At 45.8% G+C, this 6,000-nt stretch overlaps 1 protein-coding gene across 1 annotated transcript in view; it reads right to left on the bottom strand.

Annotated features, from left to right (window-relative positions):
* Positions 1–4,188: 4,188 nt before the first annotated feature.
* The window catches only part of xxylt1 (xyloside xylosyltransferase 1), an 86,838-nt gene continuing 85,026 nt past the window's right edge, over positions 4,189–6,000 (bottom strand). The window contains exon 7 of the transcript XR_007968402.1: positions 4,189–4,676. The gene's annotated coding sequence lies outside the window, so the exon portion shown is untranslated. The remainder of the gene's footprint in view (positions 4,677–6,000) is intronic.

Below are 6,000 nucleotides of genomic sequence, written 5' to 3'. Positions count from 1 at the left end.
GATTTCTAATCTCGTTTATATTCGTCCTCTGTTGCACCCTCAGCTTGTCGGACAGAGTTACACTTACAATGTTTGTTATTGGACACATGTTACAGTAAAAGCCTGTTTGGTTATCTGTAACGGTGAATACAGTTATATATGTGTTCTGATTGGAGGTAAGAGCGATCTGATCATTATTCATAAACAACAGATTACAGTGAAGCGGCAGATCTAAAGTCACTATATCTTGAAGCATTATATAATCGTACTGTTCCTGGTCAGAATTGACTGTCAGAACTTCTTCATCTCTAAATATTACAGCATGTAATCACATGATGTGTGACTCAATCATGTGACATCAGTGGTCATGCACTGTTGAACTAAAACAGGAAGTGATTTGTCTTTTTAAACAAACAACATGTAAAGAGTGACATAGACAAATACTGTACATCAACCGGTGTGTTGTGATCCTATAAACGGTCTCAGGACTGTTCTGATGGTCACAAACTGCAGGGACTAATTCTGTCCAATTCTACAGCATTCTGCAAAGACTCTTGGTAGAAACTCTTCAAAGGAAACTTATGTCAGAAGTTTAAGTTCAGTTCTTATGTTTCAGGTGCTGCCAGCATTAAGGGTCACAGTGAAAACTGTGTTAATGAGTGGAACATTTCTGAAGGATTAAATTAATTGTCTTCATTCATTTGAAACTGCACAAATTACGGCTTTTCATACATGTTTCCTGAACACCCCTCCCACCTCACTTTGGTCATCCAATCAGACAGTCCCGCCCCCAAACTCATCAATGTCACTAGCCGTTTTCCCGCTCTCTGGTCTGTGCGAGCCACGGCTATCACCTGGCCAGATGGGGTCAATAGCCTCGGCCCTCGAGACCAAAATCGGTCTGCACTCACACCGCCATATATACAACCGGGCAATAACCAATAACAATAACAGCGTTGCCCAAAACCCCACCCTTAATACACCGCTGCGGTGCCAACGTTACACGCCCCGCCCGTTTCACAAGTAAGAGGGAAGCTCAAGATTAGGTATCATGAGGAGGTCTGTGTATCTCAGCGAGTATTGACGCTGACTATCACCGCTGGAGTCGTGAGTTTGAATTCAGGGTGTGATGAGTGACTCCAGTCAGGTGTCCTTAGCAACCAAATTGGCCCGGTTGCTAGGGAGGTAGAGTCACATGGGGTAACCTCCTCATGGTCGCTATAATGTGGTTCTCGCTCTCGGTGGGGCGTGTGGTGAGTTGTGCGTGGATGCCGCGGAGAATAACGTGAAGCCTCCACACGCGCGAAGTCTCCATGGTAACACGCTCAACAGGTCACGTGATAAAATGTGCGGATTGACAGTCTCAGACGCAACTGAGATTCGTCCTCCACCACCCGGATTGAGGCGAGTCACTACGCCACCACGAGGACTTGGAGCGCATTGGGAATTCCAAATTGTGGAGAAGATTAGCCATCATGTTATCTAGATATCTAGTTATATATCGAGTTTATATTGAATGTAAACAGCAAGACAAGTTAGCATTGACAAGACACCGACTGTACCTGCCATGGTGTCCCGAGTGGTCTCTCCACTAACAGCAGGACGATGTCCCAACACACCATATATGAACCAAAAAAGGTCACCACTTTGACCATTGGGTGTTTTGACGGATTTGTACCGTGCCCAAACCGTTGTGTGCTGAATACACAACCTGGGAATCTTTGGTGAAACTCCGCCTTTGACATTGAACCCGTTTGGCCTTGTTCGGCCCAAGGGTAATCGCAGGACCAAAGACCGCTGGCCCCAAGAAAGCCTAGAGGAGGAGCGATGAAGCCCCGGAAGTGACAGTGGGAACGCAACTGGCCCTGGCCCGCACTAGCACGCACTTGACCCGATAGTGGAAAGGCGACTATTGTGTCAGACTGGTCAGGATGCTCAAACAAACAGAGCAATGTTTTGACAGCATCACAGGATTTACAACATGATCACACAGGAAGTTGTCATGTTGTTTTCAAGTGTTCCGGTACAGTCAGATCGGCCGCATTATGCAGACTCGCCGATAAGCGGCATCTTCATCAACTCAAATGTGTTTACCTTCCCTTGTGGCTCAACCGGAACAGCGTTGTGTAGCGTGGGAAACCCGGGTACGAAACTAGTGGGTGCAATTCGAAGAGTGCATTTTTCCCGCTAACTTCACATTATATTGTGTTTGTGTTGGGGGTTCAGATTATAAAATATGCATTCTTCTTAACTATATTACATCCTGTACACCTGAAAACAACTCACTTCACAACTGGCTTTTGGCGCCCCTCTGTGGACATTTCACACATAGAGCGTTCACGTGTCCATGCGCCCAACATCACTTACTGATTTGGCCACTGGGGGCAGTGTTGCACATTTCAGTACACACAGACCGTTTACAGATGAAGAAAATTCCAGCTTCAGTTTCTGATTTCACTGTTAGATCAGTCGAGTTATGAGACAATCAACCTATGAATGAATCCTACATGACTGTACGCACTAAGCTAGGGTAGCAGAAAGTATTTTAACATAAATAACACACATGCCTGTGTTTTTCCATAAGCTTCCTATCCCAGGACTGTGAATAAACAACAGACTCCAGAAGGAAGACAACAAGAAGTAAACAAGAATGACAAGAGTAAACATCAACAACGATTCCTGGATTTCCCAGAACTTGTGTGAAAATGATCAGCAGTAACATGACTTGGGTTTTGTGAAAGCTCGTTCTTTCACATCTTACTGTGACTTTTAGAGTTAAACATCAGATTCTCAATCTTCAGTGTCATATGAGCAGGACTGGGAAGAGAAATCGGCTCGGGATTTTACTTGGCAACTCCTTTTGGGGTCCGTTGCATTACACAGTGGCTCATTTTAGCTTAGCGCTTTTGCGCCCGACCCACCGGCCCGCTCGGTTCTCCCAATGGCCAGTCCGCCCCTGAACGTCGACCCACCGGCCCGCTCAGTTCTCCCGATGGCCAGTCCGCCCCTGAACGTCGACCCACCGGCCCGCTCGGTTCTCCCGATGGCCAGTCCGCCCCTGAACGTCGACCCACCGGCCCGCTCGGTTCTCCCGATGGCCAGTCCGCCCCTGAACGTCGACCCACCGGCCCGCTCGGTTCTCCCGATGGCCAGTCCGCCCCTGAACGTCGACCCACCGGCCCGCTCGGTTCTCCCGATGGCCAGTCCGCCCCTGAACGTCGACCCACCGGCCCGCTCGGTTCTCCCGATGGCCAGTCCGCCCCCGAACGTCGACCCACCGGCCCGCTCGGTCCTCCCGATGGCCAGTCCGCCCCTAAACGTCGACCCACCGGCCCGCTCGGTTCTCCCGATGGCCAGTCCGCCCCTGAACGTCGACCCACCGGCCCGCTCGGTTCTCCCGATGGCCAGTCCGCCCCTGAACGTCGGCCCGCCGGCCCGCTCGGTTCTCCCGATGGCCAGTCCGCCCCTGAACGTCGGCCTGCCGGCCCGCTCGGTTCTCCCAATGGCCAGTCCGCCCCTGAACGTCGGCCCTCTGGCCCGCTCGGTTCTCCCGATGGCCAGTCCGCCCCTGAACGTCGGCCCACCGGCCCGCTCGGTTCTCCCGATGGCCAGTCCGCCCTTGAACGTCGGCCCACCAGGAAAATGGCCACTATGCCAGATTACCAGTCCAGCCCTGGATATTGTCACGAACACCGGTGAAGGCGCCTCCTCAACCGGCCACCAGAGATCTAATTCACCTGAGTTCTAACCTCTTAACCACACTTCCCATAACCCCACATACCTGGCTCGATTGCACGCAGCTGTTCCCCATTACCTCCACTCTACTTAAATCACGCGTGTCTGTGCCATCACTGCGAAGTCTTGTTTGCCCCGGCTGCATTACTGAGCGTTTACATATCAACCTGTGTACTAGCCCTGCCTGTCAACGACCACGATTGCCTGCTGCCTGCCCTTGTTACCTTACGCCTGTCTACCCGTCTTCGATATCTGCTGCCTGCCTGACCACGAACTTGATTGCCTGTAACACTCCAGTCTGCCCCATATCTGAACCCTGTCTCTAAATAAAGACTGCTCATGGATGCGTTACAGATATGAGTAAAATTCAAGGCAGGTTCATTATTGGACTGACAGATGACAAGAAATGTTTATTAATGTATTGATTAATGTAGAAATGTACACCTGTTTAAGACCGTTTGTTGTACTGCTAATTATTGCTATATATAAAGTATATTACATACAATATATTGCATTACAGAAACGAGAATCAATGGATCTGAATGTGGGCTTCATGTTCTTCATGCAAAATATAATGTGAAATATGAACCGGGATATCTGAAAGGCTTTGTGAGATTCATCTTTTCACATGCTTATGTAGATTTGGCCAGTGCAGAAGAAGATCACAGAAGAAATATCAAAGTACACATTGAGTTGAACGGGTCCATTTGTGAGCCGTTGTCATCAGGCGTGTGTCTCCATCTCACAAGATTCAACGGCGCTCGTGATCGGCCAATCACAGCAGCAGCAGCGTGAGATATCCCGACACGTCCTGAGAGATCGACTCCGCCCCGTCACGTGCATCAGCCTTTCATATGAGTGTGCTAAAATCCATTCTGAACAAGAGACAGGCCAAAGGTCACATCTCTGGATCTGGGTGATTCATCTTTCAAATGATGACTCGTGAATCCTGATGTTGACTTCTGCAAAGCACAAGACGGATGACTTTGATGAACCAGAATTGCTTGAAAAACATAAAGCTGTTGAGACTGTTCAAATGTCACATTTACAGAGACAAAAGAAGACAAAAACTATTGCCAGTGGCATTCAAATCTATTGTCATACTAATAATAGTTCAGAGAATGCCAACTCTGTAATTCAGTTTACAAAATGACGTGTTTTTAGTTCTTTGGGTTTGGGGGGCAGCAGAAATGCGACTTTTGAACAATGTTTGAGTGAACTACCCCTTTAAACACATAACAGTCCGAATCATCTCGACTCACATGTGAATGGATTATTTGACATATACTTACTAACAATAGCTGGAGTAGTGCACGTGTTGACATACTGCACTTGTGTTCAACAGACAACCTTTGAACAACATATCATAAGTTATCTTCATTTATCAGATCAAAACGATTTTGTTTAGGGGGGTTTAGGAACTGTAAATGCTCTTGGCTCGGTCCTCAGGCGTGATGGATTACATGAGATGAACGGTGAAGGAATGAAACACCTCCTGCTGTTGAGATGCAAATACACCGTAATCTCCATTAACTGGGACTTTCTTCTGACCTTATAATCTGGACAAGACCCTGAGCTCTGCGTCACCAGACGCACGTTATATATGTTAGGGCTTTATTATACATTGGGAATTGGCCATTCCAAAATTATACTAAAAAAGTGGACAGCTGTGCAAATACTGACCCACATGTGTAACTATAATTAAAATATATTATAATAATGACCTATTCATAGTGTATAACGCATTATAATAATGACCTATTCACGGTGTATAACGCATTATAATAATGACCTATTCACGGTGTATAATGCATTATAATAATGACCTATTCATAGTGTATAACGCATTATAATAATGACCTATTCATAGTGTATAACGCATTATAATAATGACCTATTCATAGTGTATAACGCATTATAATAATGACCTATTCATAGTGTATAACGCATTATAATAATGACCTATTCATAGTGTATAATGCATTATAATAATGACCTATTCATAGTGTATAACGCATTATAATAATTACCTATTCATAGTGTATAATGCATTAATACACAAGCAACATTTAATTTTATCTGCAGAAGTTCTAATGTATTATACTGTATATATTTGTAATATAGTTTTGCTTTAAATAAAGTGACAAAAGCAACGTGTTCTTATAAACATCTATAAGATCTGTTTAAGTGGTTATAAGACATTATAAGTCATGCTGAGAGTTATAAACATTACACATGCACAAAATATAAAATAATACGCATTCACTGTGAATTATGAGATATTAT

This window comes from Xyrauchen texanus, chromosome 32, assembly GCF_025860055.1.
Source record: "Xyrauchen texanus isolate HMW12.3.18 chromosome 32, RBS_HiC_50CHRs, whole genome shotgun sequence".
Taxonomy (NCBI): domain Eukaryota; kingdom Metazoa; phylum Chordata; class Actinopteri; order Cypriniformes; family Catostomidae; genus Xyrauchen; species Xyrauchen texanus.
The sequence above is the reverse complement of the archived record's forward strand: the minus strand, read 5'-3'. Positions and strand labels throughout refer to the sequence as shown.